Source organism: Protopterus annectens, chromosome 1.part2, assembly GCF_019279795.1.
Source record: "Protopterus annectens isolate FY-2018-M chromosome 1.part2, PAN1.0, whole genome shotgun sequence".
Taxonomy (NCBI): domain Eukaryota; kingdom Metazoa; phylum Chordata; order Ceratodontiformes; family Protopteridae; genus Protopterus; species Protopterus annectens.
In genome coordinates, this window is record NC_056727.1 from 398,834,918 (window position 1) to 398,858,256 (window position 23,339).

At 45.4% G+C, this 23,339-nt stretch overlaps 1 protein-coding gene across 4 annotated transcripts in view; it reads right to left on the reverse strand.

Annotated features, from left to right (window-relative positions):
• PAK5 (p21 (RAC1) activated kinase 5) overlaps positions 1-23,339 on the reverse strand; it is a 2,555,323-nt gene that overhangs the window by 1,150,528 nt on the left and 1,381,456 nt on the right. The gene's annotated exons all lie outside the window — the stretch shown is intronic.

The window sequence follows — 23,339 nt, forward strand, 5'->3', positions numbered from 1 at the left end:
GTCCTATCCAAATAAAAACGTAATTGCCTGTGAACGTCCAATTGGTGCAACTTTTGTTCAGCTCTGTTTGAATAGTTAGGAAAAAAGACAGGTAGATCAATAGCCTGATTCAGGTTTGTCTCAGAATGAATTTTGGGCAGAAAAGAGGGATTAGTCCTGAGTGAAACTCTATCCTTGTGAAACACAAGATAAGGAGGACGAATACAGAGGGCTTGAAGTTCCGACACTCTCCTAGCTGAGGTGATAGCTAAGAAGAGAGTCTTCCAGGAGAGTAATTTTAAGGAACAGGAGGCCGCAGGTTCAAAGGGAGGGAGAATCAAGGAAGTTAATATCAGGTTTAAATCCCACGGAGGCGGGGGATCTCTAACTGGGGGCCTAAGTAAAAAAAGTCCCTTTAAGAAAGGCCTTACAAAGTTTGTGGGACATGATGCTGGTTTCTGACAGGCCAGCGTGGAAATTAGCGATAGCAGCCAATTGGACCCTAATGGTGGTAGACGAGGATCCTGCTCGAAAAAGTTCTGCTAAAAAATCTAGAACGTGATAAACTGGGGCTGTAAAGGGGTCTATATTTCCAACCTCCGCCCAGAAAGAGAAACGTTTCCACTTACTAGCATAAGTCTTCCTGGTAGCAAATTTGTGTGAAGAAAGGATGATTTCACGCACTGGCTGAGAAATATGTGGAAGCCTGGCTAAGGTCGGAAGTGGAGCAACCAAGCTGTGAGGTTGAGAGACTGAAGGGATTGGTGCAGCCCGCCCGACTGATGGACAAAGAGGTCTGGCACTGGGTCCAGATTCCAAGGCTGCTCCAGCAGGTGACTATGCAGGAATGGGAACCAAATTTGTTGAGGCCAGTAAGGGGCAATGAGGATCATCCTGGATCCCAATGTGGTTGCTTTCTGAATTAGCTTGGGAATTAAGGGAAAAGGTGGGAATGCATACAGAAGACCCCGGGGCCAATCGTGAACTAGAGCGTCTCTGGGGGAGTGGCCGGGGACGGGGAAGAGAGTGAAGAAATAGTCGCACTTGCTGTTGAGAGGGGTTGCAAAAAGGTCGCAGAAAGGTTGATCCCATCTGCGGAAAATTTTGTCCGCTACTAATTGATTGAGAGACCACTCGTGAGGCATGAGAATAGCTCTGCTTAGCCTGTCCGCTATGACGTTGGACTTCCCGGGGATGTTCATTGCTATCAGAAACCGTTGAGAGGAGATCGCCCACTGCCAGAGTCTGAGTGCTTCTCGACATAAGGGATAGGACCTGGTTCCGCCCTGCTTGTTGATGTACCACACTACAGATATATTTGTCTGTGTGAATTGCAATAGTCCCGGTGGGTAGAGAGTCCTGAAGAGCTTGCAACGCTAAAAGTACTGCTCTCATCTCCAAGATGTTTATGTGCAGGTGGTACTCTAGAGGTTGCCAAGTGCCCTGGACAGTCCTGCCCTGAAAATGCCCCCCCCACCCGATCAGGGAGGCATCCGTTGTCACCGTGGCAACAGGAGGAGGAAGAGTAAACGGTCTGCCCTGAAGTACTTGAGAGGAGACCATCCACCAAGAAAGTTGGTCTTTGCATGATTGGGTGATTATTATGTTGAGAGACATCGGAAGCTGTTGAAAAGACCATTGGGTAAAAAGCATCCATTGAAGAATCCGCATGTGAAAATGAGCCAGGGGAAGTAATGTGATTGCTGCTGTCATGAGACCCAAAGTTTTCAGTACAAATCTGGCCTGAATTCTCTTGCACTGTAGTAAGGTCTGGACATGTCGGCGAATGTCTGATATTCTTTCTAAGGGAAATTTTGCAGACAACTCTTTTGTATTTAATCTTGTGCCTATAAATTGACAAGGCAACAATGCAGACTTTTCGAAGTTTACAGAGACACCTAGCTCGGAGCAAGTTTGGATGGTATAATCCCTGGCTCATAGTAGCTGATGCCTGGTGGAGGCGGTCAGGAGCCAGTCGTCTAGATATGGAAACACCTGGAATCCTCGCCGTCTCAGGTGAGCGGTAACCACTGCTATGCATTTGGTGAACACTTTGGGGGCTGTGGTGAGACCAAAGGGCAGGACTCTGAATTGATAGTGACTGGCTCCCAGCCGGAAACGGAGAAACCTTCTGTAGTGCCTGTGCATTTTGATATGGTAGTACGCATCCTGAAGGTCTATGGAGCACATCCAATTGTCCTGACGCAAAAAGGGTAGAATGGACTGAAGCGTGACCATCCGGAACTTCGTTCTTTGAACAGATTTGTTTAACCTGCTGAGATCCAAAATGGGTCTCCAGTCCCCTGTCTTTTTTGGTACCAAAAAGAACTTTGAGTAAATTCTGGATCCTTGTTGATCTGCTGGGACTGGCTGGATGGCCCGTTTTTCTAGCAGTTTTGAAATATCTGGCACTGCTTGTTCCCTTAGACCGGGTGGAACATCTGGAAGGGACTTGGTTGTTTGTACAGGGGTGTGGACAAAGGGGATTTTGTAACCCTTGGATATGATAGACCGTACCCATTTGTCTTGTGTGAGGAGTTGCCAGGCTTCTGGGTACAGTGACAATCTTCCCCCGACTGCCTCCGAAGGCGGACAGTCAGGCAGCCCCTCAGGGGTGCTGAAAGGGTTTGTCAGAGAAAGATTCTCTGCTACCCTGATTTTGCGGACCCCCTCTACCCCTTGGGCGGTGTCTATTATTGTTCCCTCCCCTGCCCCTGGAGGGAAACTCACCACATGTGTCAGGCACGACTCCCTGGGGTTTCCGAAACCACATTTTTCCACTCTTCTTTAGGGTATGGTCTAGAGGGAGTAGAAAAACGGACTCCCACGGCAGAGAGAGTCTTGCCTTCCTACTCATACCTGGTAAGGGTATCCTTCATCTGTGGTCCAAACAGAGTCGAACCATCGAAGGGGGTATTGGTGAAGGACGCCTTAAAGGGGTCAGCAAAGTTACATAACCGCATCCAGGCATGTCTTCTCAAAGCCACGACTGTACCTGTGGCCCTACTCGCCCGATCGGCTGCATATGAAATGAGCCGAATGGAGGAGTTGACTACAGAGTTAAGGGTCGCCAGCTGGGAGTTAATCTTATCCTGAGACCCCGCAGCTGATGGATCCCGAAGGGTATCACCCAGTTCCTTGAGAAGATCCCTTTGAAGGCGGGTGAAATGGCACAGATAATTCAACGACCGCATGGAAAAAGTCGCTGATGAAAACATCCGCTTCCCGTACCTGTCCATTGTCCTAGATTCTTTATTAGGTGGATGGACAGGCACCGAAGGGTCAGCCAACTCCTTCTTAGTGGCTGCTGCCACCACCGTGGCATCAACAGGGACAACTTTTGTCAGAAATTGTTTGTTGGAGGGGGCTGTAATAAACTTAGTGGGCCTGCGGGGAGTTGGTTCCACTGTGTCCGGGGCTGTCCATGCCTTTCGAGCCACCACTTCCATGAGCGGGTCGAAAGGCGGAGACACCCAGGAGGTGGAAGGGCGAGAACCAAACGCGTCCAGGCACACCGACTCATCCTCGGAAGGGTTAAGGGCAATCCAGTTTCCCCTCTGCCTAAGGATCTCTAGGATGTCTGAAAAGGAGACATCCTCAGAAGGGGACCTTGGGGACCCTTCTGTATCCTCCAAGTCGGTATCAGACGTGACTGACTCGGGGGAGTCAACATGTTTCCTCTTACATTTTCTCTTCCGAGGGGGCTCCTCTGAATGATCAGGGGAGGCCTTGGAAGAGGAAGATGCGCCCAATGGGGTGACCTGGAGCATCTGTTCCCCACGCTTGGGGTCAGAAGGGTGGACAGAGACCGGTGCAGGCACCATGGAGGGAGGAGCCGAAGGGGCCGATCGTGGAGCCGACACAGGAGTCAGCACACTCCTCATGACCTCGAAGGTGCCCCTATCAGGCAGAGAAGAAGGTCCCCACTCCGAAGAGACATGAACCCCTCCTGGCAGTGAGAGGGACGGCCCCGAGGCCGATGTCGGGGCCGAGGCCCCGTGAGGGAGAGCAGCGTCAGACAAGGGTCCGATGCCACTCGCCCCCTCGGAGCCGATGAGGGAGTCTCAGTGCCTGGATCCCTCCAAGGACGGAACCAATGAAGAGATCGGAGCCAACGAGGGAGCCAAAAGGTGTGCTATCGGCTCCGACATTCCTATGATTCAAGCCCCGACGAGCTCCGGCTCCAAACACAGTGGTAGAGTTGGAGGAGGAACTGCTGAAGACACAGGGATAGCCACAGTCTGTTGAGTAGGGCTGGTCAACATTTTGGCCAGGGCCTGCAATTTTAGAAGGCTACTGACCACCCTCTCCAAGTTATGATTGGATAGCCTGGAAGACCGAGAGGAGTGGGACTTATGGCTTCGCTCCGATTGAAGCAATGGAGACCTCGGAGCTGAACGAACAGATTCTATAGAGGGGGACCTTGAACGTTTTCGGCTCAGAGAAGGTTCCAACACTAAGGTCTGAGCCGATTGAGGTCTCAAGATGTCGGTTCCAGCCAGAATCGATGAGGAGGCAGGAGTTCGCTCGGCGACAGCTCCGAACAGGGAGCCGACGGTTTGGTGGGCTTTAAGGATTTTCCCGACGGAGGCTTAGTCGGGGATCCTTCTGGCTTAAGTAAGCCTCTCAAAATGAGCTTGTTTCTACGCTCCTGCAGGACTCTCGGGCTGAAGGTGTGGCAGACCGAGCAGGAGTCCTGCAGGTGTAGGGGACCCAAGCAATAAACACAAGAAGTGTGACCGTCTGTCAGAGACATCATCTGACAGCACGAGTCACACTTCTTGAAACCTGAAACTTTAGTATCTTAAAAATAAGAGAGTATAACACAAGAAAAGATTTATACGACCTGGAGCCAGTAAAATCACAACCTCATAGCTGAAGCGGCAAACGAGATCTGGGTATCTGATGCCTAGCATTATGGGATATGGGAAGGCCTCGAGCCAGTAAATAGCTCTCGAGGTTTAGTAGTATGCCAAGTTGGAGCCGAGGATTGGCTCCGAACCCATCCAGCAAGAATGAAGGCGAGATAGACAACTTAACATGAAAATACCTCGCGGTAACAAGGGTTGAAAAATTTCAAGAAAGGATAGTTGCTAAATGCGATAAGGTAAGAAAAAATAATTTAGTAACTTTTCTGAGAGAAAAGGTTGTTTTAGACTAGTATGACAACAAAATATTGTACTTGGCTCAAGAGAAGTAGCTTGACACTCCCGAGTGGCGACGTGGCAAACAAAATCTGGGGTAACAGGGAGAGGGGAATTCTGGGTAAGAGTTTAGCTTGAGAGTTTGTAGCTGACGCGAGCTTGGAAGATAGCCTGCTCAGTTCCGACATCGGAACTGATACCCATACGTAAGGAATGAACGAGGATTAACAATATCAGATTACATTTTCCGTCCATGTGTGCCTCCCAGGCATAGTCTGATGCGTCTGTGGTTAGGGTCTGGGTGGCTTGGAGTTGAGTAAATGGCATTCCCTTGTTCTGGTTGAATGCTTCTGCCCACCAGAGGAATTCTGTCCTTAGACAGGGTATGATAGGAATGACTGTTTCCAGGTCCTGAGAATGTTGGCACCAAAGACTTTTAAGTACCACTGGAGTTTCCTCATATGCAGTCTTGCATATGGAATCGGCAGTATACATGAGTCTATGAACCCTAGGGCTTGCAGTATTTTTCTTGCCGATAACTGGGTTCTGGTGGCCATTTGTTTGAAGTAGTCTGTCAGATAGACTTGTTTTTCTGAGGTGAGGAATGTCATCTGCGAAGTTGTGTCCAAGCTTGCTCCCAGGAATACAATCTTTTGACTGGGTACCAGTTTTGATTTCTTTTTGTTGATGGTGTACCCCAAGGAGGTGAGAAGGTTTTTCACAAATGTCAGGTGTTGCAGTAGCAATTCCTAATTGTCCTCCTGAATCAGGCAATCAGGCAGTCGTCCAAGTATGGGTTAATTTGGATATTTCTCTGCCTGCAGTATGTAATGACTGGAGCCAGGCATTTTGTGAATACTCTGGGCACAGCAGATAAGCCAAAGGGAAGTGCAGAGAACTGATAATGCATTGACCCTGCCCTGAAACATACATAATTCCTGCACGATTCCCTTATGGGGATATGCAGATAGGCTTCCTTTAAGTCTAGGGTGACTAACCAGGCATCCTTGGCTAGCATAGGAAGAAGTTGTTGCAGGGTAAGCATTTTGAATTTTGGTGCCACCAGGAAGGTGTTGAGAATGGAAAGATCCAGGATTGGGTGCCAAGAGCCCTCTTTCCTGGGTAACAGGAAGAGTCAGGAGTAGAATCCTTGACCCCTCTGTTTTACTGGAACCGGCTGAAGAGCTCTGATATTGAGTAGGAAAAGTACTTGGTTTTGAGCCTCTGCCCACTGGTTTGGAGGTAGGTCTGGAAACCCGCTTGGGGTTGGCAGTGAATGGAAGTAAAATTTGTACTCCTGGGATACAATGCTGAGGACCCACTGGTCCTGAGTGATGGTCATCCAGTTTATTGCATGAAGGGCAAGTTTTCCTTCTAGGGGTACTAGCAATTTGGCAGGGCTGGGCAGTGGAGTAAAGAAGTTATTGTGAGCTTTTTCCGTAAGGAGGTGGCTTACCACTCCCTGCTTTAGGGGTGGGGGCACTCCATTGCTTAGATCTCTGCATACCCTGAGACTGTAGTCTGGGTAGTCTGTTTCCACTGGGTCTGGTTTGAGAAGGCCTGGAGGGGGCTGGAAAGGACAGTGTTTGGAAGGGCAATGCCTACTTAATCTAGGGGGTTGCACTTGTAAGAATTCTTTAACTGTCCGCATAGACTTAGCTTTTTCTTCCATATTTTTAAGACCCTCTTCTGCTTTGGTGCCAAACAAACTGTCATTTATTCAAAGGAGCATCTAATAACTTTGATTTGACATCGTCTGGCAAGGTCTGCTCCTTCAGCCAAGCATGTCTTTTCAGTACAGAGCCAGTGACAGCTGCCCGGCAAGATGCTTCTAGGGTGTCAAAACCACACTGCAAAGTATGTTTGCTGACTTGGCTTGCAGAGTGCATAAGCTCCTGCAATTCTTTATTTTCTGCACAGTCTGAAAATGTTGCCATTTTTTATTTAATAAGTTCCATAATATGTTGCTGGTACTTCAGCATGTGAAACTGACAATTCAATGCCCTAATGGCAGGAGTTGCAGAGGTATATACATTCTTACCCCATCTGTCCAAAGCTCTGGAATCCCTGTCCGAAGGTGTGGGATTCTTGGCTGTAGTAGCCTTGATACCTTTAGGCCCCTGGGAAAGGATCTCTGGGTCAGCAGTAGGATTCTTGAAAAGAAATTTGTGAGCGTCAGGTGCTCTGTAGTACCTGTCTGGTTTCCTAGGAGCAGGAGGTAAAGTGTCAGGAGTAAGACTGGATTCCATAAAAGCATCATCCACAACATCCAAGACAGGGGGGGTATTGCTAAGGGCCTGTGTTGATGCAACTCTAGAAATTCTCTGAGTCTCTTTTTGGACTGAGGATAATCTTAGCATTTCCAGTGGAAATGCTCTTGTAAGGTATGTAAGGTTTCACCAAAAGAAAAATCCTCTGGATGGGAGGCAGATGGAATGAATTCCTCTGCATCTGAATCCTCATAAGCAGTTAAGGGCATGTCTTCATAATCAGAAATTTCAGTCTCATCGGAATCCTGGTCTGTAGAAGCTGAAGGTGACTGGACTCTGTCTCTTAGCAGGGGAAGGCTGACTTCCCCTAATCAGCGTAATAAGGTCTTCAGCCATTCTAAGCATTTGTTTTTGTAGCATGGGAGCAAGTGCATGCGCTTTGGTGGTCTGTTTTCTAGGCATAGTGCGTACTGTGGGCCTAAGAAACTCGGTAATCTTGGTTAAAAAAGTTGTCGGTTTGAGTCAAGCATCGGTTGAGCGAATAACTGCCTCAGAAGACGGTGTCAGCTCAGACAGCTCCGGACCCATCCAAGGCAGAGACATAGTCGAAGAAGAGTCTCGTGGCATACCAGACTCCAAATGGGTCTCACAGTAGAGGCCTGCGAGTCCACTGAAGTGGGCATCAGAGGCTGCGAAACTGTCTCACTCAGTACCGGCCGACAGGCAACTAGCTTAATGGAAGCAATGCACAAAAAACCAAAGACAAGCAAAGAATAATCCACGACCTTGAAAAAGGAACCGGAACTCTGCTAAAGTCCACAAGGCTGTATTTTTATTTCTGAAGTATTCCAAAAGTCACAGATAAAATCACATTGGCGCTCAGGCAATCCTGAGCTTTATCAAGTGAAAACAAATTGCAGTGTGCAGTAACCTCCATTAAATAGCCTGGCAATTATACAATTAATTAATTAGTAAATCTAGTACTAAGGTGTGGTGCTTTAAAGTTGGGTGTTAAAAAAAGTTAGTCATTATATCAACTCAAAAAATGAAATGTTTGCAATAACATATGCACTTAAATAAAAATGACTAACCATAAAAAACATTTTAAAATGCCAGTTTCCTAGGTTTCAGGACATAAAAGTCTGATGTCTGATTGGGGTTGTAGATTGTGAAAGAATATGCTTAAAGATGTGTTTAGATTGTCAGTGAATTGTTAAAAAATTTTTTTTTTCCTTATTACTTTACACTGATAAAAACATGCAATAAAATATGCGTGAGATATTTTTAATGCCCATCCATATAACATTTCATATAGAATTTGATTTATTAGTCGGAATCCTATAACCGTGGATGTTCAATAATTTAATATGCTGTGTGGGGATGCTGTGGTATGAAGGATGACATCTGTATTTTATGGTCTGGCTCTGAAGGGAACCTATCTGAATTCTTTACACACATCAATTCAACAACGAATTTCCTACAATTCACACACACAGTGGATCGGCACGAACTTCATTATCTGGACATCACTCTTTACAAGGACTACAATCAGAAAACTTTCCATTCCAAACTACATCGCAAGGCAACATTTTCTAACTCCTTGCTACACTTCGAAAGTGCCCACCCACCATATCAAAAGAGGGGGATCATTAAGGGGCAGCTCATCAGAGCAAGTAGAATATGCAGTACGGAGAAAGATTTTGATTCTGAGGTGGAATTTTGAAAACCTTTTCTTGGAGAGAGGTTACCCTCTGGAACTATTTCTAACTCTAGCAGCAGAGGTAAAATCTGCACGACATTCCCTCTACAAACCAATACTAGGGGGGGGGGTTTGTACCAGTGACCAACAATACACAAAACAAGGATACTGCTCACACTAACAGTTTTGCACACACATACTCATCAAATTCCTATGAATTGGAAGAAACAATCTTACATCACTGGCCGGTTTTAACCCTCTTTGAAGAACTAAAGGACTACATACCACCTAAACCCAGTTTTGTTCGTAAAAGAGGGGCTAATTTAAAGGAATTATGTGAAAGAAATCAAAGAAAAAAGATGAAGGTAAAACAAGCAAGGTTGGGCACATTCAAATGTGGTGCCTGTGCCCAATGTCATGCCATATCCAAAGAAACAGCACCATACCTCCCGTCTAGGAACTACAAGATACACCCCACTGGATTTTACACCTGTGCCTCTAGAGGGGTCGTATACTTGGGGATGTGCACCAACTGTCAAAGTTTCTATGTGGGAAAAACTGAGAGGGAATTAAGAAAACGTATCTACGAGCATCTTTATGACATGACCAGGAAGAAGGAAACCAACGCCTTCTACAAACACTCACTCTCCTGCCCAGAACCCAAAATCCAGTTTCTAGTTCTGGAACAGGTTGAGCCAGATGCAAGAGGTGGTGACTGGGAATCCACCTTGGGCTACCGTGAACTATTATGGCAGTTGAGACTGAATGCAGGGAAGCCACCAGGTGTGAATGGGATGATCAGCATTAAACCGGTCCTCAAGCTTAGGAGGGCTAGGTTATAACTCTCACACTTGAACCCCTTCATACCACAGCATCCCCACACAGCATATTAAATTATTGAACATCCACGGTTATAGGATTCCGACTAATAAATCAAATTCTATATGAAATGTTATATGGATGGGCATTAAAAATATCTCACGCATATTTTATTGCATGTTTTTATCAGTGTAAAGTAATAAGGAAAAAAATTTTAACAATTCACTGACAATCTAAACACATCTTTAAGCATATTCTTTAACAATCTACAACCCCAATCAGACATCAGACTTTTATGTCCTGAAACCTAGGAAACTGGCATTTTAAAATGTTTTTTATGGTTAGTCATTTTTATTTAAGTGCATATGTTATTGCAAACATTTCATTTTTTGAGTTGATATAATGACTAACTTTTTAACACCCAACTCTAAAGCACCACACCTTAGTACTAGATTTACTAATTAATTAATTGTATAATTGCCAGGCTATTTAATGGAGGTTACTGCACACTGCAATTTGTTTTCACTTGATAAAGCTCAGGATTGCCTGAGCAAAGCGCTTGTGTGATTTTATCTGTGACTTTTGGAATACTTCAGAAATAAAAATACAGCCTTGTGGACTTTAGCAGAGTTCCGGTTCCTTTCTTCAAGTTCGTGGATTATTCTTTGCTTGTCTTTGGTTTTTTGTGCATTACTTCACTTGATCTTGTCTGCCATGGCCAACGGAGAAGAAACCTTTAACCCAGGAGAAACTCCTGAAATGCTGAAAACACTACAAACGATCTTCCGTGAGCAGAGCGGAGTTCAACCAAGTACTGGTTGCACTCAAGGAGCTCACTAACTTGCTGAAACCCACTACGGCTGCTTCACCAGGGCTAGCTTGCAACCAGCAGCAAGCACTACAAAATAACTTTGGATTACCGGTAATTGCGGACCCGAAGAGGGTACAAGCTCCACTATATCCTCCACGGACATGTCTGGCGGATCCAAAAGAAACAACTTTACTGGCCGCCATGAAGCTACCAGAGCTCCTGAAACTAACGTACAACTAGGGACCAATGGAACTAGTAATCCTGCTTTGAAACATAGAAACAAAGATGTAAACTTTACAAAATGGGCTGGACAACGCTTCACCTTTTCTAAAGGTAGTAACAATTCTAACAATTTCTCTAACTTTGATCAGAGCATGGACTTGTTCAAGGACAAATTATACTCCTTAAGGAGTACACAGCTAGAGATAGACTACTTGAATGAATGTCTGAGAGTAAAACGTGTCCCGAAAGGGCTACGCTTTTTTAAATTTCCAAACAATGTCCAGTATGGTACTGATTATTATTTTAACTTGTGTGAGATTTTTGATAAAGCTGGATTGGAAATGTTGCATGTAATGGTAGGGAATATGAACTGAAAGCACAAACATTAATGAATGAGCTAGACACTTTAAACAATGAGTTAACATCTAGTACTAATTTTAGTGCTTTTAAACCAAACTATGACAAGGTTTTTGATAATGTTGATGTTTTTGTGATAAGATTCTTAACAGAAAACTAAGAAAATTAGAACGTGATCTCATCGAATACAGGGATGGCCTTGCCTACCCTAGCCCCAATGGTTACAATAAAACTTCTTCCAAAACAACACCACAAACACAGATAGGGCTAGTGACACATATGACAGACAAGAGGAACCCCTTAGAAGAAGTGAAAGGCTAGCAGAGAAGAACAGAAGGGGTACTAACAACCAGGATTTTCAACAGAACCCGCCAGACCGGGTTTGGGGACAGAGACAAAGACAGGCACCGAGGTCTTGGAATTTTGTTCACTAACAAACCACCATACACCAACTACCCTAACATCCCTGGATGATCTTATAACTGACCAAGCCCCAAATTTGGGTTTACACAATCAAAACCCTACTAATATTGAGGGTAACTGCACTATTTTAAGGAGAAACAACTTTGCCATATACAATTACACGGACATGAACCTTCCTACAAATGCTTTTGATATTTTCACTCGAGGGCTACATTTTGTCCCAACTAAACCCATGAATTTAACACAAGCTTTGATAGATTTAAAAATGTTTACCAGAGCTTTAAACTTAAATTTGATTTTTAAAGGGCAAACACTTAATGCAGCAGGCCCAACACGTGCAAGTCTCTTTAACCCCCCACTACACCCAATAATCCTCTTTTTTGAAAAGTTAGTGGAGAATGACTTCAGGAAAGTATATAATAATCAAGAAATATTACTTCATCCAAATTTTTCTGAACAAGAAATGAATTTTATTGAACACTTGCATGAAGAAAAAATCAGGGTCATGAAACCTGATAAAGGAGGGGGAATTGTCCTTATGTTCTCAGAGGACTACGAAGCCCACATGCACACTATGTTGCAGAATGACGAACAATACGAGACGGTTTCACGAAACGAGATCAATATAGCCTTTGCTGAGATTAAGTACTATCTTAGTGACCTTCTATTACAACAGGCCATCAATGAAAAGGTCTACAACTACTTACATGTGGAAAAGCCCAGAATACCAGTCATCTTTGGGATACCTAAAACCCACAAAGGAATAAATCCACTACAATTTAGGCCGATTGTATCAGGAGCAGGTGGAGTGACTGAGCCACTGGGAAAATTTATTGATTACATGACCAAAGAATACACGTCTTTATTGTCCCATGTCTGCAAGGATTCTTGGCACTTCCTCCGGGACATTCCCACCTCTTGCTACTCCCCAGACACCTTAATGGTCACAGTGGACATCAAAGATCTGTTTTCCAGCATGCCTCATCAAAAGGTTTGGAATGGTTTGCCCAATTTCTAGGCCAGAAGACAACCCTTAGTAACAAAATGTCCAACTTGCTTACCGAAACGATGGAGATGGTTTTGTCCAACAACTTCATCTTTTTTAATGGTGAATTATACCGGCAACGCAAGGGGGTTGCCATGGGGGCATCTTGTGCATCCTTCTACGCAAATGTAGTATTGCACATGTGGGAGCATACATTCGCTTTAATACCCCCATGGAAAGATCACATTCTTTTCTACAGACGTTATTTGGATGACATCTGTATTTTATGGTCTGGCTCTGAAGGGAACCTATCTGAATTCTTTACACACATCAATTCAACAACGAATTTCCTACAATTCACACACACAGTGGATCGGCACGAACTTCATTATCTGGACATTACTCTTTACAAGGACTACAATCAGAAAACTTTCCATTCCAAACTACATCGCAAGGCAACATTTTCCAACTCCTTGCTACACTTCGAAAGTGCCCACCCACCATATCAAAAGAGGGGACTCATTAAGCGGCAGCTCATCAGAGCAAGTAGAATATGCAGTACGGAGAAAGATTTTGATTCTGAGGTGGAATTTTTGAAAAACCTTTTCTTGGAGAGAGGTTACCCTCTGGAACTATTTCTAACTCTAGCAGCAGAGGTAAAATCTGCACGACATTCCCTCTACAAACCAATACTAGGGGGGGGGTTTGTACCAGTGACCAACAATACACAAAACAAGGATACTGCTCACACTAACAGTTTTGCACACACATACTCATCAAATTCCTATGAATTGGAAGAAACAATCTTACATCACTGGCCGGTTTTAACCCTCTTTGAAGAACTAAAGGACTACATACCACCTAAACCCAGTTTTGTTCGTAAAAGAGGGGCTAATTTAAAGGAATTATTTGAAAGAAATCAAAGAAAAAAGATGAAGGTAAAACAAGCAAGGCTGGGCACATTCAAATGTGGTGCCTGTGCCCAATGTCATGCCATATCCAAAGAAACAGCACCATACCTCCCGTCTAGGAACTACAAGATACACCCCACTGGATTTTACACCTGTGCCTCTAGAGGGGTCGTATACTTGGGGATGTGCACCAACTGTCAAAGTTTCTATGTGGGCAAAACTGAGAGGGAATTAAGAAAACGATCTCGAGCATCTTTATGACATGACCAGGAAGAAGGAAACCAACGCCTTCTACAAACACTCACTCTCCTGCCCAGAACCCAAAATCCAGTTTCTAGTTCTGGAACAGGTTGACTCAGATGCAAGAGGTGGTGACTGGGAATCCACCTTGGGCTACCATGAACTATTATGGCAGTTGAGACTGAATGCAGGGAAGCCACCAGGTCTGAATGGGATGATCAGCATTAAACCAGTCCTCAAGCTTAGGAGGGCTAGGTTATAACTCTCACACTTGACCCCCTTCATACCACAGCATCCCCACACAGCATATTAAATTACTGAACATCCACGGTTATAGGATTCCGACTAATAAATCAAATTTTATATGAAATGTTATATGGATGGGCATTAAAAATATCTCACGCATATTTTATTGCATGTTTTTATCAGTGTAAAGTAATAAGGAAAAAAATTTTTTAACAATTCACTGACAATCTAAACACATCTTTAAGCATATTCTTTAACAATCTACAACCCCAATCAGACATCAGACTTTTATGTCCTGAAACCTAGGAAACTGGCATTTTAAAATGTTTTTATGGTTAGTCATTTTTATTTAAGTGCATATGTTATTGCAAACATTTCATTTTTGAGTTGATATAATGACTAACTTTTTTTAACACCCAACTCTAAAGCACCACACCTTAGTACTAGATTTACTAATTAATTAATTGTATAATTGCCAGGCTATTTAATGGAGGTTACTGCACACTGCAATTTGTTTTCACTTGATAAAGCTCAGGATTGCCTGAGCGAAAGCACTTGTGTGATTTTATCTGTGACTTTTGGAATACTTCAGAAATAAAAATACAGCCTTGTGGACTTTAGCAGAGTTCCGGTTCCTTTCTTCAAGGTCGTGGATTATTCTTTGCTTAGCTTAATGGAAGCGCCGTCTGCAATTTTGGACCTATGCGCTCTCTCTTTGTCTTTATCTTTACATTTTTTTCAGAATATCTGTAGTCGGATGGCTTAACGAAGCCATTTCAGAATACAGAGATCAAGAGCGAAAGAATTTAGTGACAAAGAGAGCCCGACGACGAATGGTTCGGGCGTTAAATAAGGCACAAAACTGACAGCGAGGGATGTCGTGGTCTGGGCCTAAACAGGTGACGCAGTAAGAATGAAAATCTCTGTGAAGTATTTGCTTTCCAAAGGCAAGACAATTGTTAACTTTTTCTAACATCGGTTAGAGCAAGAAAAAAGGATCCCCAACGTGGTACTTAGCTTTAGAAGACTTCAAGATTATTAAATCCGTAAACGAAAATTCAAGTAGCGTCCGACCGGCACTTGCGAACTGGCTTCTGGCTCATCGGCAAGAAAGACTGACGTAATGGCGTCGGCTGCCTGTTTTTATACCCCTGACAACCTGACGTCAGTCTTTGAGCGACCGCATCCAACGCAGAAATACTAAGTCTCTGGTATTCAGGCCGCCTGAGGGCTACCTGCAAGCAGATAACCCAAGTGTGATGTCTGCAACAGTGAAACACGAAGAACATCTAAGGGCTGGCTAGGATGCCCTGCAAGACTGCAGAGGCAAACTCTGCCCTGGATTTGGAGAAGAGAGCCAGGTGGTAATGCTTGGTAAAGTTATGAACAGATGTCCAGGTGGCAGCCTCTATGATGTCCCTGGTAGGAACTCCTCTGAGGAAAGCAGCAGAGGTGGAGGCTGCTCTGGTGGAGTGTGTCCTGACCCCCTTGGGGGGAGGCTTTCCATGCTGTTTATAGCAGAAATGGATGCAGTTTGCTATCCATTTGGAAATGGTTTGTTTGGAGATGGCTTTGCCTTCTGCCCCTCTAGTAAAGCTAGCCAGCTATCGATCCGACTTTCTGAACGATTTAGTCCTGTCTAGATAGAATCTGAGCTGTCTGTGCACATCTACAGATTGAAGAATCCTTTCCCCCTTGTTCTGGGGATTAGGAAAAAAAGGTGGGCAAATGAACAGATTGGTTGAGAGCCACACTGGGGCATGAAGAATGGGTTAGTTCTGAGGGATACCCTATCTGCATGAATGATGATGAAGGGTTCCACAGCAATGAGTGCTTGCAGCTCAGAGACTCTTCTGGCTGAAGTGATGGCCAGAAGGAATGCTGTCTTCCAGGAGAGAAATTTTAACTCTGCAGAAGAAGCTGATTCAAAAGGGGGCAAGATGAGCTTTTCCAGTACAAAGTTAAGGTCCCAAGCTGGTGTTGGTGCCCTTCTGGGTGGCCTCAAGTTGCTAGCCCCTCTGAGGATCCATTTGATCAAAGGGTGTGAGAAAAGGGGCTGCTTAGTGGGAAAATGAGCAGAAATAGCAGAGGCATGAATTTTTATAGCGGAGAAAGACAGGCCACTGTGTAGTAGGTCAGCTAAGTAATCCAGGATGAAACGGAGGGTGGGCTGTGCCATATTTGCTCTCTTGGCCTGGATCCAGGTGCAGAACCTTTTCCATTTATCAGCACAAGACTTTCTGGTGCTAGGACATCTGGCCTCACTGATAACATCCAGAACCTGTTTACTGAGGTTGGCAGATTGGTTCGGAGTTAGGGAATAAGCCAAGCTGCCAAAGGATGCAAGAACTCCCCTTCCCTCTGGGTCAGGAGATTTGGAATCTGAGGAAGATGCCATGGGGGTAGCAAGGAGAGGCTTCACAGCAAGGGGTACCAGTGTTGCTGGGGCTAGTCAGGAGCTATGGGAATGGTCCTTGGTTTTTCCTCCCTTATTTTGAGCAGTACCCTGGGGATGAGAGGTAGGGAGAAAAGGCACAGACCGACAGATTGACCCAGGGGAGGGATAGGGCATCCACTTTCCAAGCCATGCAGTGATGCTCCCTGGTGTAGAATTTGCTGAGCTGGTGGTTGGTGTGGGAGGCAAAGAGGTCGACCTTTGAGGTTTCCCATTTCTGAGTTATTAGGGTGAAGGTACTTCTGTTGAGTTGCCACTCGTGTGGATCCAGAAGATTTCTGCTTAATTGGTCTGCCAGAGAGTTGACAGAGCCTGGTAGGAATTGTGCTAACAGGTGTAGTTGCATGGTAGAGGCTGTGTGCCAAAGGGTCATTGGCCAGCCTGCATAGAGGGTAGGAGTAAGTCCCTCCCTGCTTGTTGATGTACCACATCACAGTGGTGTTGTCTGTTTTGATCAGGAGAGCCCCTGGAGAGAGAAGGGGCTTGAAAGATATCAAGGCATGCTGCACAGCCATCTCTTTTTATTGATGTGCAGAGGGATTTTCTGTGGGCTCCCTTGGCCCTGTATGCACCTGCCATCCAGGTGTGCACCCCAAGCGTAGTTTGATACGTCTGTGTGAGGGTCTGGGCAGCGGGGAGTGAGGAGAAAGGCATTCCCTTGTTGTGGGAGTATGCTGTTGCCCATCATAGAAAATCTTTTCTGAGGCAAGGAATTATAGATAGAAGAGTTTCCAGGTCTTGAGAATGCTGGCACCAAAGGCTCTTTAGGTACCATTGAAGTTTCCTCACACGCAGTCTGGCATATGGAATGAGTAGTATGCAAGATGCCATGAACCCCAAAGCTTGCATGATCTTCCTTGCAGTTAGCTGGGGCCTTGTGGCTAGTTGACTGAAGTAGTTAGTCAGGAAAATTTTTTTCTCTGGAGTAAGGTATGCCATCTGGGAAGCTGTGCTCAGACTTGCTCCCAAGAAGATTATCCTTTGGGTGGGCATCTGTTTGGATTTCTTTTTGTTGACTGTGTACCCTAGGGATGTTAGTAGGTTCTTTACAAAGGCCAGGTGCTTGAGCAGCTTCTCCTGGCTGTCTGCCTGAATAAGGCAATCGTCTAAGTATGTTGATCAGTGGCAGTGAAAAACATTGAGCAGCCTGCCTGCCTGCCCCTGTGGGAATGGTTACTGACTTGAAACTGTAGTTTTATTGGCCATTTTGGGTCAATTCCAAACTCCTTCATCTTCCTCTCTTAAAACCCTCTTTGGCGCGTTTTTGTGCATAGCGCAACAGCGGGCAGCGCCGCCTAAATGGGTTTAAACTATTCCTGGCTCCACAAAGTCTGCTCTTCACTTTTTTCCCTTAGAACTGCTCTATCTCTCAATTTAAACACCATATTCTCATTCTAAGGCCCTTCACTGGTCCAATTAAGTAATCCTACAAGTTAGCACTATTAAACCATAAGCACTACTTACTCTTATACTCTCTATGATTACCCTGTCCTCTATTGGTCCGTCTTAAATTCAGTTTCCCTATATTACTCTAGCATGTCCAAAGGTCAGTCAGTGGTTTCCTCTCCAGTCCAGCTGGTGAATCTGGGAATTTTGAGGCAATGTTACAACTGTCTCATGTACACGGACAACCATCTCCTCCTCCAAACAGGTTCAAATATATGTGAGAGATGCAACTATTTAGCCAAACTGGAGGCTGAGCTCTCTCATCTCAAAACTGGTGTAACCAGTCAGGAGGAGAAGGTAACCTCCCACAACACAATCCAGTATCACATAGTCCCACCACATCAGCGAACCAAACACATAAATACACAAAAACATACTCGGAGGCTCTAAATAAAAATCTACCTAAGCAACAGAGACCTCCAAAGCAGACATCCAAGCAAACGCTACCTCAAAACAAAACATGCACAACACATAGCCCACAAAGTCAGTGTGCCAAGCAGCCACAGCCCTTAAGGCTGAATAACACACCTGATACGCTTGTAATAGGTGACTATTGTCAGACAAACTGACGTCCCGCTCACCAAGCTGAATAAAGAGAAGGTCACGGTGAGCTGCCTGTCGGGTGCTAGGATCCGCCACATAACGCAAGCACTCAGGTCACTCCAAAGCAAATACAAATATGACTCAGTCATTGTACATGCTGGTGTGAATGACCTGAGACGTACCTCCCTGGACTACATGAAAAGAGACATAGAGGAGCTCTCTGATCATGTAGCCCAGGCTGGTATGACCCTGACCTTGAGCAGCATCTTACCCTCACCTAGAATGATGCTACAGTACAAAGACAAAATTATCAATTTTAACAACTGGCTAAAATTTTGGTGTCATTCAAAGGGGATCCAGTGTCTGTCAGCCTGGGATGACATGCTCGACAAGCCACGTTGCTTCGCTAGGGACAGTTTGCACCTGTCACCACTGGGCTTTCGGATATTGGCAAAGGCTCTTGCCACCCCCATAGTGCCTTTTTTAGGCAAGGCTCAAAAGTCAAACCCACCCCCATAGACAGCACAAGGAACAAGAAACTAAGGGTAATGCTGCTTAACGCCAGAAGTCTTAACCTCAAGATGCACGCACTCGAAGCTCTCCTCAGTATGGAGAACATCGATATCTGTGCAGTGACAGAAACCTGGTTCAAGGCTCCAGAGAGCACCCCAGCACTACCAGGCTATACCTCATATCATGCTTTTCGGCCCCAAAACCCGGACTGAACCATAAAAGGAGGGGGAGTTTCCATATTTATCAAGGATATCCACACCTCCAGGTTAGTGACATTGCATGAAGTATCGGAGACCATCCATGTGCAACTAACAGTGGGCAAGACTGCTTTTCAGTTTATAGCATCCTACAGACCACCCTCTCAAAGTCAGGAATCCCACGCGGCTTTCCTGAAAACATTGGAGAACATGAAGATCTCTCCGAACACCATTATATTGGGCAACTTCAACTACCCAAACATTGACTGGGAGCACTACTCAAGCCCCAGCACCGTAGCCCAAAGGTTCCTGGAAATTATAAACTCAAATGCTATGAAACAACTAGTCACCACTCCCACAAGAGGGGACAACACACTAGACCTGATCATTACCAACATGGGGACTCTATGCTCCACACCAGAAGTATATCCCTCATTGGTAAGATCAGACCATAAATTAATTTCACTGGAAGTCCACATCCCGACCCCACCCCCAGCCCAGAAAACCACAGTGAAAAACTTCTCAAAAGTGAACTTCTCACTTCTCAAAACCAAAGTGGAATCCTTCAAGGCCCCAGGGCCAGTGGAAACTACGGCCCAAACTGCAGAATCCTATATAAACGCATTCTACGGACATCTCCAGGAATGCATGGATCATGCTATCCCAAACAAAACCAAGACCCAATCATCCAAAGGCAGGCGTCCAGTCTGGTGGACCCCTGCCATAAATAAACTGTACAACAGAAGGAGGAAGCTACTACGTGATAGAGCAAAATCCCTAATAGGGAAGGCATCTCTGATCAGTACTAGCAAATAATTACGATCCCTCATAAAATCCTCCACGGCCAGCTTCGGGAGAAAAATTGCACAGGACACCAAAGACAATCATAAGGCTTTTTTCAGTTATGTTAGGAACCTGGGATGCAACTCCCAGACTTGTTCTGAGTTAATTCTAAACGACAAAAAATACACTGAACCCACAGACATCGCCAATATCCTGGCAGACAGGTTCAGTGCAAACTTCTCCACCCCCTCCCCCCCAAAAGAGCAAGTATCTATCCCGGCAGAAGGCTGCCTCCCAAACATCTCTGATGCTCAGGTGAAGGCTGCCCTCTCCAAAGCAAAAAACACTGCTTCCATGGGACCAAATGGCATCCCAGGTTGCGTCCTACATGAACTCCAGGAGGAACTAATCCCTCAAATAAAACAGCTATACAATCTCAGCCTCACTACAGGATATGTGCCCACAGAATGGCGTACAGCAACAGTGGTCCCACTCCACAAAGGTGGAGCCTCTACGGACCCTTTAAACTATCGCCCCATAAGCCTGACTAACTTAGTCTGCAAGGCTATGGAGAGGATCATCATGGAGCTCATAAACAAAGACATTGGGGACCTACAGACACTAGATCCTACCCAGTTCGGCTTTGTCAAGGGCAGATCCTGCCTTTTGAACCTGGTTGACTTCTTCGAAACAGTCACCAAAGCCATAGATGAAGGGAAGGTAGTCCACACAGCCTATCTGGACCTTGCAAAGGCATTTGACACAATACCCCCACTCGGGCATCATAGATAAGCTTTCCAGCTTAAATATAAACCCCTATGTCACAAGATGGGTCGCAAACTGGCTCAATGACAGAACCCACAGAGTGAGAGTTGCTGGAGCCATGTCAGACTCGAAACCGGTCACAAGTGGCGTCCCACAGGGTTCTGTCCTGGGACCACTCTTGTTCGGTATATACTTTTCCGAGGTACAGGCAAACGTGGGAGGACTATGGCTCACCAAGTTCGCAGACGACTGCAAACTGGGCGCCATAATCGACTCTCCAGCTGACACAAACTTCCTTCAAAAAGGTCTCACAGAGACAGATAACTGGTGCCAGCGCCATGGTTTAAAGCTAAATGCCAAAAATGTATAGTCATACCCTTTGGCAAAGGCAATGTGCCCACAAATTACCACATAGGCGGAAACCCATTAAGTACAGAGAAAGTTATTAGGGACCTGGGGACCCAAGTTGATAGCAATCTCTCCTTTGAAAACCACATTGCCAAAGTGGTTAGAAAGACCTTCTACATAGCCCACCTCATCACGAAGGGTTTCACATCTAGATCAAGAGAGGTAATCGTGCCCCTTTATTCATCCCTTATCAGGCCCATCATAGAATACAATGCCCCTTTTGGGATGTACCTTACCGACACCTGCAGCAATTAGAAAGACCCCAAAAGTATCTCACCAAGAGGATCAAGGGTCTCAAACAGATGCCATATGCTGCTCGCTTAAAAAAACTCCAGCTCTACTCAGTTGCATACCGCCTACTTTGAGACGATCTATGCCTGACATACAAAGCTATGTCAAATCCAGAATTAATGGACATGCTCCACCTCAGTAAGTCTAAATCCCTTAGAGCCACACACTCGAGGGACTTGAACCTCAGCCCAGAAATAAATAGAACTTCCTGGAGGGACAGGTTCATAACCCAGAGGCTCCCTTCACTCTGGAATAGAATTCCAGTTCATGTGAGGCAGAGTACCTCACTGAATCTCTTCAAGAAGAATCTCGATAGGTGGATGGGGGATCGTAGGTTTGTCCCAGGGATTACTCCCGTGTCACTATTAGACAGAGGCACAGTAAACTAAACCTTAAAAAGGGCACAGTATACTCAAATCAAGGGGTGGCGTAAGCCATACAGAATCGGGCTAGGCTTATAATTGCCCCAGGGCAGATAGTCTAGTATGAACCTATGAACCTATGGGTAAATCTGAATATTTCTTTGTCTGCAAAAGACAATGGCTGGAGTTAGACATGTTGTGAAAACTCTGGGAGCAGTAGATAAGCCAAAGTGAAGTGCAGAGAACTGAAAGTGTTGAGATACTACCCTGAAGTGGAGATATTTCCTGCATGATTCCCTGATAGGAATGTGGAGGTAGGCCTCTTTTAGATCTAGGGTGGCTAGCCAAGCATCCTTGGAGAGCGTGGGTAGCAGCTGCTGGAGGGTGAGCACTTTGAATTTTGGGATCACCAGGAAGGTGTTTAGAATGGATAGATAGAGGATGGGGCACCAGGTGCCCTCTTTTCTGGGCACCAGAAAAAGTTTGAAGTAGAAACCTTGGCCTATCTGTGCTCTACTGCCCTCGTAGAGAGCAGGGAAAGGATTTGCTTTTGAGCCTCTGACCACTGATTTGGTGGTAGATCTGGGAACTGTTTTGGGGTTAGAAGGGTGTAGAAAGAATTTTTTTATCCCGGAGACACAATGTTCACAACCCAGTGGTCCTTGGCAATGGTGGCCCAGGTGGTTGAGTGAAAGGAGAGTTTTCCTCCTAGGGGTAAGTGAAGGTGGGCAGAGGGTGGGGGTGGAAGAGATGAGTCAGTGTGAGTTTTTGCCATAAGGGGGTGGCTTAGAACTCCCTGGTTTTGAAGTGGAGGTAGTCCACTGCTTAGATCTCTGCATTCCCTGGGGCTGCTGTTGGGGGGGGGGGGGCTGCTTCCACGAGGCCTAGGCTGGGCCGGTTTACTGGGAGCAGGAAAGGACCAGTGTTTGGAGGGACAATACCTGCAGAACCTAGGGGCTGGACCTGCAAAAAATCCTTAAATGTTTGCATAGATTTTGCTTTTTCTTTCATCTTTTTTAAGACCTCTTCTGCCTTAGTGCCAAATAATTTATCTTTGTGCAAGGGGGCATCCAACATTTTAAATTTGACATGATCTGGCAGGGGCTGTTCCTTAATCTATGCATGCCTTTTAATGATAGATCTAGAGAATGCTGCCCTGCAAGAAGCTTCTAGGGCATCAAAAAGTACAGTTGTGTACACTTACCAAAAGTTTAGATGTTAGAGTGTATTCACTGTCGCAGTCAGTACATTTGGGTTATTTGCCTGCAGGTAGCCCTCATCCGGCCTGAATATCAAAGTCTTGGATACCTGCATCGGATGCTGTCTCTTCTTCCATGACATCAGGTCGTCAGGGGTATAAAACATGCAGCAGACGCCATTACATCAGTTTTTCTTGCCTCAGATGTCAGGTGCCCCCATAATGGGAAGCAATTACATGTTAGGTTACACCTCCAACAAAAAGCAAATGCACCAGAAAGCTTAAATACACCAAACAAGAAGGTAGGTAGAGCCAAGAGAAGTCAGGGGGCT